This window comes from Pseudoliparis swirei, chromosome 11, assembly GCF_029220125.1.
Source record: "Pseudoliparis swirei isolate HS2019 ecotype Mariana Trench chromosome 11, NWPU_hadal_v1, whole genome shotgun sequence".
Lineage (NCBI taxonomy): Eukaryota > Metazoa > Chordata > Actinopteri > Perciformes > Liparidae > Pseudoliparis > Pseudoliparis swirei.
Genome location: NC_079398.1, coordinates 12,111,908 through 12,123,460, shown reverse-complemented (window position 1 = coordinate 12,123,460; position 11,553 = coordinate 12,111,908).

Below are 11,553 nucleotides of genomic sequence, written 5' to 3'. Positions count from 1 at the left end.
ACAAATTTGTAGTTTGTGAAATTGGGCTATACAAATAAACTGAATTTAATTTAATTGAATTCTTACATTTTAATTATTCTTAAGCACTGACTGATGAAAGTGAATGCCAGGCTGGTTTGTACCTATTCTTTGGGCCTTTTAGATGTTTTGATGGAGTATTGTTTTATTTGAAATGAGACGATAACCGATGATACAAAAAGGAAGAAAAAATAGAAAAATACACAAAGTGCAGAAAGGAGGTTCCCTCCACTTTTCCTGGATCATTTTGGAGGTTTCTGTTTGATTGGTTGTGTGACGGCACACAGGAAAACATGCAGGAAGTTAATGGCCGCAAGAATATTGGGATTCCTCAGTTTGAAAATAATAATGTATGATGGGAACTATCATTTAGTTTTTGATTTGCATGTAATATTCCATCCATATGATCTAACCTCCATCATGACAGCTACATGAGTTGAAAGGATAGATGTTATTGTCACTGCCAGCTTGTTCTTTAAGTCTACTGTGGGCGACATGCCTCGATAGCCCTGAGGCTGGACGTTGTAGAGACGCAATAAAATATATATTTTAAGGGAACATGCATAAAATGTTAGACTTTACAAGAAAGACACAAGATTAAGGATGCAGCTATGAAATCCAAAGATTTTTCGCAGCATTTTGATGCTCTTGACCCCTCAGTGTTATCCTTGTGGGGCCCCGACCCGCAGGTTAGGAACCAAAAGCCTGTAACACTGAGCCCTGATTCTGGATGGCGAGTGGCATATCGTGGCGGTTTAGTTATGTGTCCTTGAAAGCATTAATTCACTATGTTTTTTGCAGTTAGACCCACAACATTAATCTCATTAAAATGTAAATTAGGAAACAAAAGCTTGATGTGTAGCAGCCGAGTAGAAGAGTTTGTCCCCACGCAGCGTCGAACAATGCACTTGTGTGGCTTGTAAATGAAGCGTGAACGCGGATACAGGCTCCACTCCACTCAGGTGTTCCTCGAGAGTTTTGGACGAGAAGGCCCTTTTCATGCCGGCTCAGCGGCAGGAAGGAAAACTGGCTCAGTGAAATGGAACCAGCCCGTAATTAATGTTATTAGTTCCACATCATGACGTTTTCTGGTGAGAAATGGGCTCTGAACCATCCAAAAAGAATTGATATGACACCCCTTTAATTGCATTCATGGCTGCTCGCCACAGTAGCTCGCGAATATGAAGAAGAAGAAAAAGAAGAATAGCTGGTGTGTGTCCACACTGGGGTGAGAATCATGGGCACGTTAGCTAATGAGCCTATCAGAGCCAGGCAGCACAGGCTGCCGCTCTGGCACGGACCGCAGTGTGTGTGTGTTGGCTCGCAGTGAACTTCAGGCATTTCTACTACAGTGCTGTGAGCCTTTACCACACACACACACACACACACACACACAATTCTGACTCCCTTGCCCTTTATCTGCTCCGGCCTTTTCTTCAGAAAACATGTTGGCATCCACCCACAACTCTGACTACTCGTCGCCTGTGACTTGTTAGCCAAGGTGTGTTTTTTTCTTGCCAAACGTCTTCAAGTGGTAGAACGAGCTGTCACTGACCCGTCATCCTGTTGGACCTTTTTTCTTTTCTTTTCTTGGCAGCAACACAAGGTTTATTTTTTTTTTTGTCCTGTAGGCATATAGTTACGCACACATGGACCTATATATATTTGGCATATTTATATAGCTCTGAAAAACACATCAATATGCTAAAAGTGATGCAGAATGGCACACTGGAGGAAAACATGAAACCCGAGAATATTCTTGTATATTTGGTGTGTTTCAAACTGGGTTCAAAGGATGTGGATCTCGACAGTTTGGCCTTTTTTTGCCCCGGTTTCGAGAATAAATGCTTCACGTGTTATCAAAGACTGTGTATTTTAAAGGTGGAGTTCACCCACACTATTGAAAAGTATGTTTTATTGAGTTAACGTCAATGTAATGAAATTGACAGGTAAAAAAACAACAACCATGTTAAACTAAAACAGCCAGCGTATCTTTCCATGAGCAGGGTCCATTGTGGCTCTGGAGGACCCACAGGGTGTAAACAGCAGTGGGGGAGACTCCTCATATTTGACTTAAATTACAAGTACAAGTAATAAGATGAGATATTACTTTATTAGTCCCACAGTGGGGACATTTCAGGATTACAGCAGCGGGGGCACATTAGAGCATTAATACAAATAAAAGATACAAATAAAACACAATAACAATACTAAATACTAGATGTATAATGGTAATTAGAATAAATAATAGTAATATTCCTACATTTTAAATGTTAAAAATACCTATTTTTTACCAGCAAAATGTACACAAATTGTTTTAAACAAGTACTCATAATGCAGAAAATGACCCCTGTGAGGGTCCTACTGTTATTATTGGTGTATTCATACTGAATAGTGCGTTATTAGGATGTTGTTGTTAATCCAAGTAGATCCCATTTGTATACTTTTTGGGCACCTTGATGTATGACAGTGCATCACATTGAACTCTAGTAAAGCACACGACCCACAATGCACTGCTTGAGTAAACCCACTGTGGCATTCCACTGAGATGTTTTAAATGTGCAAACGTAGTTTTTCTTTGAGCAGCATGTTTTAAATTCCTCTCTCCTCCTTTTGTGTGAGAGTATGACAGATGATATCTCCAACAAACAAACAAAAACTCTTGGCAAATGAAACCAAAGCTCCACGATCTGCATGGCCAGGTGCCATCGACAGGTAAGTCGTGCAGTGCGTGAAACGTGTCCAATGTTGCCATCCAAGTGGAGCTCATATAGTGGCGTCCATTGTGGCACCAATCCACCCCAACGGATTCTCACACACCACCGAATAACAGCCCTGGCTTATCTGCCCCGCTCCACTGCCTGCAGTCAACCAGTCAGGGTGGGTTTGCTGTGTGTGTGCTCACATTGTTTATTTTAGCCGTCATTAAATATGTGGTGGGGTGGCTTTCTGTCTCCGGGGCTCAGCGGCTACTGTGGTGGGGAGATAGGGGACTGTGGTGGTGGTGGTACCCCACCCCCACCCCTCCCCGCCCACAAAAAGCTGTCTCACCCCCTTTCCCCCTGCGTGCCACTCACCCCATGTGGGTCCTGCAGTCGCACTCTGTGGCAGGCCTGCGGTCTGCTGCGGCTGCCGGCTGGTAAAGAGGCGCACCGAGGGTTCAAGGACGCGCGCGTCAAAGAAAGGAGAGGTGCAGTCCCCCGCACGCGCCACTAGAGGGTGCTCATGCCACAGTGAGCCGCCCAAGGAGGGGGCACTCTGAACGCTGCCGGGCACTATTCTCCCGGGGTTTTTTGTTCTTATCTCCTTTACATGCTCAGCACTTTTTCACAGGAAGCACGAGGGAGTTTTTTTGTTGTTGCTTGTGCGCGCGCGTGTGTGTGCGTGCGTGTGTGTGTGAAAGGGATAAGGAGAGATGTGTGTCTTAAAGTAAGTGGTTCTAAAGACCAAAAAGGGCAACTAAATGAGTCCTCATCAGCTGTGTACTTGAGAGATATGGTGAGACATCAGGTTTTTATTGCCTCCAGGGGCCTTTGTGGAGGTTGTTTAGTCTCTTTATAAGACTACAATAGTGGCCTGTTATATTTAGTCTGCGCCGGAAAAAACTATTAGACATAAAAGACTTTGCTCTTTCAGCACCCCCCCCCCCCCCCCTCACACACACACACACACACGCCTTAGCTGCACACAGAGGAAGATTTACCTCACAGTTTATGTTGTGTTAGTGTGTCAAAGCCCGTGGCGAGTATCTGTCTGGTATGTGGTGAATTATTGCTTTGTGTGTGTGTGTGTGTGTGTGTGTGTGTGTGTGTGTGTGCATCCATGTAACACGACATGTCTGCATGTGTGTGGGTTTTCATGACCAAACTATACTCCTGTTGTTCCTTTTTTTTTCTCTTTTTTTTTTTTAAGGAATCAGGAAACGTCTGTTAGGTGTGCTGATAATCCCAGGTGTGTGTGTGTGTGTGCCTGAATGGCTTTGTGCTAAAGTGAACTAGCAGGTTCCCTTTCAGAGCCGTGCAGCATATCTAGAGGGAAAGAGAGGAGGTCTTTGAAGTTTTTGGGTTCTGCCATCCGTCTCCAGCTCGCTGGCTTTCTTTTCATGCCAGCCGCTGCAGAGGCCAGGCTCGTTAAAGAGAAACGCCCCGACGGGCTCCTCCCCGCCTTGTCGCCATGGCAAAACGACAACAGTAACTGTACGCTCACGTGACCCCTGCTGACAGTAACGCTCCTCTCTCTGGTTTGGTTTTTGGGCTTTTTGCCCCGTTGGCGATGTCTTAAAACAGGCTCAGCCCGAACAAGTGGACACGCGGTGGAAACACGCGGGCAGGGAGGCCTCGGGCCGAAAGATAACCAACGTGCAGGCCGCTGACGCTAATGGACGTCTACGCGCCCACGCTGCAGGTGCTGCCGGCCCGCCGTCCTCTGGTTACTCTCTGATCTAAACCAAAGTGTCTCCTTTACTCGCCAGCAGTCAGAGAGGATGCTGGGACATTTTGCTTGAACACTAAAGGAGGAAAGGAGGGTGAGGAGGAGGAGGAGGAGGAGGAGGGGAGATATCGATTGCCCTGAGCTGCTCCTTCATAGCCTGCGTGCATGGTTTGTGTTGGCTGAGCTCCGGCCTAATGGCTTTTAGACTTCCATTAGGTGGTTGCAGGCAGCGTGGTTTAAGTAAGTAACAAAAGGCTCTGTCAGAATGCTTTAAGCATTAATAGGACCGTCCGTGTTACCTCTCCAGCCCGTCAGCTCATCAGGAACGCACAAGACGTGATCACGAGGCCAAGAAGGCTGGTTTACTGGCGTCCTCGCCAGCGTTTCCTTGGCTTTGCTGTTCTTTGGTCAGCCTCGAGCCCGATTAGCTTTTAGTCTTTTGGGATTTCGTTTTTTCGATTGAGCAGTGAAATCCGTGGCTCACTCACCCCGTAAAAAAACCTGCGGGCTTGTGCGCAGTAAAAATAAGTCCTGACAGACGTGCGAGGAAGCGCCAGGAGTCGTGAGCGTTCGTACGGTTCACTTAACGAGGAGAGACCCACGGCTCCAGACTGGGGAAGGGGCTCCGAGGGAACGGTGCCGTTTGGGGTTGTACGGCAACAGAACCGCGCGCCTGAACCCGCCATGAAAAGGCCCAGTCTGTTGTTTATTTGTTTTTGTTTGTTTGTTGTTGAGCTGTTTGCTGTTCTGCTCCTAAAACCATCTTGTTTTTATAAAAGTTGTTTATTAGGAGCGAGGTCACTGTCGATCGCTGAGGCCTACACAATTATTGGGGAGGTTTGGCTTTGATGGCTGGATTTGGATATGCAGAGTGGCTGTGCATATCTAATATGAGCAGACACATATTCCCAGATATGCTCAAACACATGCACATATAGACTCAGACCGGATCCCATTAGCTTGGTTCCGTCTCCCCGGCCCGTGTGTTTGTGGCTCCTCTGGATATCGTGTGGTGGTCTGCCTGTCCTCACTGTGTCTCTGCAATCCCTCAAAGTCCGGGGCTTTAATCCACCGATGACCATATTTTTCCGCCGTGATGACTGTCCCCTTTGCCGGGAAGGCACCACGGTGTGTGTGTGTGTGTGTGTGTGCGCACGTGTGACATTTTTCTGGAAGAGCTCCTGTGTGTTCTCTCTGCACCGGCGCTGTGCTCCGTCTCTGCTGCCCGCATGCCCCAGAATCTTGCTTTGGTTGGAAGTGCGTCTTGTTTTTATTTCCAGCCATCATAAAGAAGACACACTCCTCTCCTGTCTCCCCATCCCGTATTAACAAGCTGTGTTTGGCCCCGGACTCACCATAACAGGCCCGCTCCGCGTTGCCTCTGGCTACAGTCAAAATCAACACCTCCTCTACCCCAGACTGAGACTTTTCAACGTACGGAAACAGTTTCCCCCCCAAACATCTGCAGGTTTCAATCTAGATCCGACTTGACGTGATGCAATAACACGCCGAATGTCACCTCCCTTTAATTTATGTGTTTAGCTGTGCATTCGTTTACAGAGCAGACCACGGGTGCCGCCTGAATATCTCGGAGCCGCTCCAAGACCATCGGATCTCCACCGGCCCTTCTTATTGGCCGGCTGCTCTCAGGTCTGCCAACTAACCAGGAAACAATCGAGGGCCAGAACAATGCGCTGGCTGCGGATCAGTAGGGCCCCGTCTCGCAGACGCTACGTCTTATTTCCTTCTTGATTACTCATGGCTGCCTGATGAGCGGCACACTCACACTCCTCTCTGTCTGCCTGTGAGAGACATCACAAAGAAAAAGGCATTTTTTGTGTGCGTGTGTGTGTGTGTGTGTGTGTGTGTGTCTGAGACTGGTTTTGATTTGGAGGCTGGAATGTCTTTGTGATAATGTCCCAAGATTGGTTGGCAGTGGGTGTGATGGATGCGGGGGAGAGAAAAGGAGACACTGGGGCGGGGGGGGGTTTAGAGTTATGATGCATTTATGCTCATGACTCGGACACGTTCAGGTGTTAGAGGCTATACATTTCGTGAATATTGTTAGGTTGGGTTTTGCTGGTGAGCTTTTCTGTGCTGATTTATGTCGGTTTCCACTGATGGCCCATAAACAGCCTTTAAACGGGGGAGTCGTGGTGCTGGCACTGACATCCAAACTGTATTACCACCCAAGCATGCAGATGGGCTGCTGTGGGCTCGGTCCCCTTCGTCCGGCCCTCAGTCGCTCCCACCACTGCTCGTTATCCCCTGCCCCCTTTCCCCGCCAGGCCGGAGGTAGGAAATCAAACCAATTACGGTTGTATTTAAAGAAAATTGGAGCAGGGCCGGAAAAGTGGAGGCATTTTCCAAAAACCACAAAAAGAAAACTGCCTTAAAATACGGAGGGACCGTGGAGCCGAGTGAAATGTCTCTGAAAACGCAAAAAAGAAATAGATTGTTTGATTTGGTGAAGAAGCAGTGGGTATCTTCTTCATTTAAATAACGCATCTCGGGGGCAGTCATGCATTTTATCAACTAAATGTCCACCAAAAAACCTCCATAACTCCTTTCAGCGTCCTCAATAATCTGTTCCCGTGAGTGAGACTGATGGTTTCTGCTTCTCTGGCGGACCAGTTTGATGGATGGTTTTTTTATGGGCCGACTGTGTTTATGTTCAGGTCTGCCGTGTCCCGCTGCGAGTTAGGTCCTCCTTTCGCTCGCTCTGCTGCTGCAGACCCTGTTGAGGTTTAGTCCAGGGCCACCGTGATGCACACACACACACACACACACACACACACACACCTGCAGGCTTCAAACTGGGGGAGGATTCTTTGCACGCGTGCCCATGATCCTTTTGGCCAGTCACAGTCTGGCGGCCATCTTTACAGCCAGAAAGCTTGTCTGAGATCAGCGTTGTAGTCGCCACCCCCTTGATCTGATGTATTCTCTTTGCTTTACCTCGCTCTCTGATCCTCCTCCTCGCTGTCATCTCTCAGGAAAACCCCCTCATTACCAGGCCCTGGATGTAAATGTTTCATTTCCCACCCACCCCACAAGTCCTCTTTGTTCCACGGGCCATTTGGCTTGTTGTATTTCAGCACTTAAAAGCAATTATTCCTAAATATGAACGCTCCCCAGCCGACGTCTCCAGACACTCACAAGATACTTTTCTTCCTTCATCTTTTCTTTGCCTCGTGGGCAAAAACAAAAGGAGGATAAATTGAGGTGTCTGGTGTCTGTAGATCAACACGCATGAGACGTCTCGCTGCTGTAACCTCACGCACACACACACCTTCACACACACTCATAACCAATGACATGCCTTTGTCCGTGCAGGTGCATGCACAGAGGAGACAAAAAACACACACACAGACACGCACTCACACACACACACACAACTGTTTACTTCACACACGCTAAAGAGTGTAAGATGAGCTCCCATTAAGGATGAAAACAAACCAGTGAGTGGGAGGTGTCCCCCGAGGAGCTCCACAGTCGCTATAGTGGAATCATGGGAACTGCCGAGCAGAGGCCTGCAGGCCTAAACACACACACACACACACACACAGACACACACTCACCTCACCTCACCTGTCGAACAATAACAATAGCCGACACTTTATTTAATGCGTGTCAGCAGAAGCTTTGTTTCATTCCGACTTGGCTTCGATTGTCTCGACGGCTCAAAGCAGCAAAGAAAGCGCCCGTGACAGGATGACTCATGGCATAAGACAGTCGAGGACACACACGTCTTGTGTTGAGTAACACTTGAAAGGAACGGGGAATGTTGTTAATGTTGTCGCTCCGACAGCCAGCCAAAGGCCAGAGGAGGCTGTCGCTCGGTGGCGCTTCACTCTTTCTTTTTCTTCTCCTTCACAGCCGACACGATGGACGGTTGACGGCTCATGTGGGACGGACACAGAACTCGGGGACAATTGAAGCCTTCCAAAGTAGAGAGTGGGAGCGAGCCAGCAGAGGACGGGCGAGCTGTTCGTGGCTGTTCGAGGTTCCCACGTGATCCGAAACAGACTCGAGCAATCATCCTCGTTTTACGTGCGTACATGGATGATGAAAAAAAAGAAAAGGAAGGGAGATAGAAAGATAGAAAGTGTGTATGTGAACCGCCTATTTTGCGTGTTCCCCTGCTTGAGCAGGAAGTGCACAGAGACCTGGTCCACAGGGATCTCCGTTTCCCCTTCTCGCCGCCTTGCTCCGCCCCCCCCCGACTCAGGACCCCGACGTGATGGGGGCGAGCCTGGCAGAGAGCTACAGTGTGTGGTGTTTATGTGCTCTCTTTATGCGTTTGTGTGTGTGTTTGTGTGTGTGTGTGTGTGTTAATTTCCGGTTTTATTGAGGAAGCAGCGTTCGCATGTACTGAACGTTATTCAGATTTTCTCTGTGAGAAAAAGAGGACAGGGAAGAAGAAGGAAGAAAAAAAAGAAGAAAAAGATTTAGTGAATTCTCATGAATCTTTATGGGAAACAACCACCATTGTTTCTGGGAATCTGCCCTCGAGAAGAACACATCTTTTGGTTCTCGGGTGCAAATGCAAAGACTAAATTAGACTTTGAGAAAGCGTGTCATTTCATTATTTCAGCCAAAGAATATTCCTAAAACACTACGAGCTATTATCCTCAAAATATCAAATGTTCTTTCATTCTCTACTAATTCAATTATGACCAGATTGGTTAGACCCAGCGCGCTGTGGTCATTATGCAACAACACGCCGTCAGGGCATCTAAATGAAAGTTAGCTGCAGTGGTCTTCGCCAGAATAGCCTCTAACCATGGTCTGGCCCACAGGTCCACCATGATGCGCTCCGTCGGGTTTCTGCGAATGAATGCATTAAGTCTTTCTTCTGGTCTCAACTCATTTACATGTTTTGGTTTCCGATGACGAGATGAGGATAACGCAGCACTTCACACACTCTGCGGGCCCTTCTTTGTTCCACTGCTCCCTCAATTAACCAACAGCTTCAGCTCTTGTAGTCGTGACTCCTAAATCTACAGTAACTCTGTGTTTGCCATTTATTCAGATCATTTCACAATCTCCGTCTCACACGCGATGGTGACCTTACGTTCGCTCTCCAGTGACCCGATAGTGGGAGATCCTCTGGGTCCGGAGCGGGGCCGGACCCCGGGCCCCACGGAGAGAGGCGCTCTCCCCACTGTGGGAACTTGCTCGTCTCTGGAGACCCCGAGCGCGGATGAGAAACCACCTTCGCTGAACGAGGAGAACCCTCTTTCTCCTCCTCTCTCTCCATCTCTCCGCATGGCGCTCCCTGTCAGCGAAGGCAGCGCTGGTCATCAGTGTGAGAACGGTTGCATCACAGCTCCCCGCCCCACCCCCACCCCTGGCCCCTGTGTTTCTCGGTCAATCTGTGGGAACCCTGATTCTGGACGGCAGCCTCTGTTCCCACCACCAAGTCTGGTTAGAAAATAGACTTCTGGTCACCCAAACCGAGCCGGTTCTAGCCCGCTCCTTCTCACGGGTTAGGGGGGAGGAGAGGTCAGCGGCTGCAGAGGAGGCCCTAATGGGTTTCGTATGCAGGTACCGCAGAATCGACACGGGATTCTACATCCATGAGAAACGAGAGGGCTTTTAAGGATTCTGTGCGCTTTCCAAAACACTCCCTCTCTGTCCATTCTCCTCAGTTTCCTGCGTCTCTTCTCGTCTGTCTCTCATTTGAATGTATAAATAGGGCTTTAATCTATCATCTTTCTGATTAATTGAAGATAAAGCGGTGTCGGGGACAACGCTCGATTTAGTCGAGAGAAAAAAGAGGAGACACTGCGCTGTTCACCAGAACCCATGATTGACTTTGCCAAAGTATTTTTGCCCTCAATGATTCTCATTGTCTTCGTCTTCCCGTTCCTGTGACGCTCACAATCATGCCCCCAGTTCTCTTTATGTTTCATCCACTTAAAAAGCAATTTTCTCGGCCGTCCCATAAACCAATTCATCATGCCGTTGACTACAATTACATCCAGACAGGCGGCCTCATCCAGGCCAGCGCTTCCCCTCTTTCCTGTAGAGTTACAGCTTTCGGAAGAAGAAGAAGAACAGCATAGCGGGGAACAGAGAGAAGAGGGGGAAGGAAAGAAAAAAAAAATGCACGACAAAGACGGAGCCAGATGAGAGCTCCTCTGCTCCCCACATGTGGACGGGAGAGTCGGGTCTCACAGAGTGTGCGAAGACAGCTGGAAAATTCCCCTGAGCTCGGCCTAATTGAAAGCTTATCTTCTTCTCTTTGTGCTTCCTGAGCGGTGGGGGATCGGAGGGGAAGAGCGACTCTTGTGATGAGACCTGGAGGAAATAGTTGGTAATGTTTAAGCAGATCTGTCGTACGCTCGGTGGAGCTCCGGCTGTCTGGGTGGAGGCTGGTGTGAGATCTGTCGGCAGGGGATTGTGTGTGTGTGTGTGTGTGTGAGTGTGTGTGAGTGTATTGTGCGTGAGTGGAAATGCTTTGAGTGTGCAGAGTTAATTGAATACAGTGTGTATCAAGGCTGTGTGTGTGTGCGTCCCGAGGCTTTGTTGTCCTGCCAACACTGCCCCCATAGAAGGCCCGGCGCAGACACAGCCGAAGCCATACAGAAAGAAAGAAAGAAAAAGAAAAGGAAAGAAAGGCGGGATAGGTTGAATGAGAGGAGGGGATGAAAGGGACGAGGAAGGAGAGTAGATGCACTACAGGAGAGGATAAAGAGGGAGAATAAAAGAGCGACTAATTTGAAGAAGGAAAAACAAAGCGTTTAGAAGTGAAAGCCCCTTTCATGGTTACAGGGACAGGTGGCATTAGTTTAAGAGGGAGGGATTGTGGGTATTGTGTGTCGGGTTAACCACATGAGACATCTGAGATCAGACCACCGCACAAGGTAGAGCATCTCAAGTGTTGAACCTCGTGGCTCGCCCTCCAACGGTCCACACGGATGCCATCAGCGCCGCGTAGATTAACGAGGGCACGCAGGCATCGCCGGGTTGAAAGAGACGGACGGCATTCCAGACCCCCCCCCCCCCCCCCCCTATTGTTTCAGACGAGTGACGACTCGCCGGCGTGCGCTAACACGGAGGCCGCCGTGCAGGGCACGCTGGATTCCTGAGCGGCGC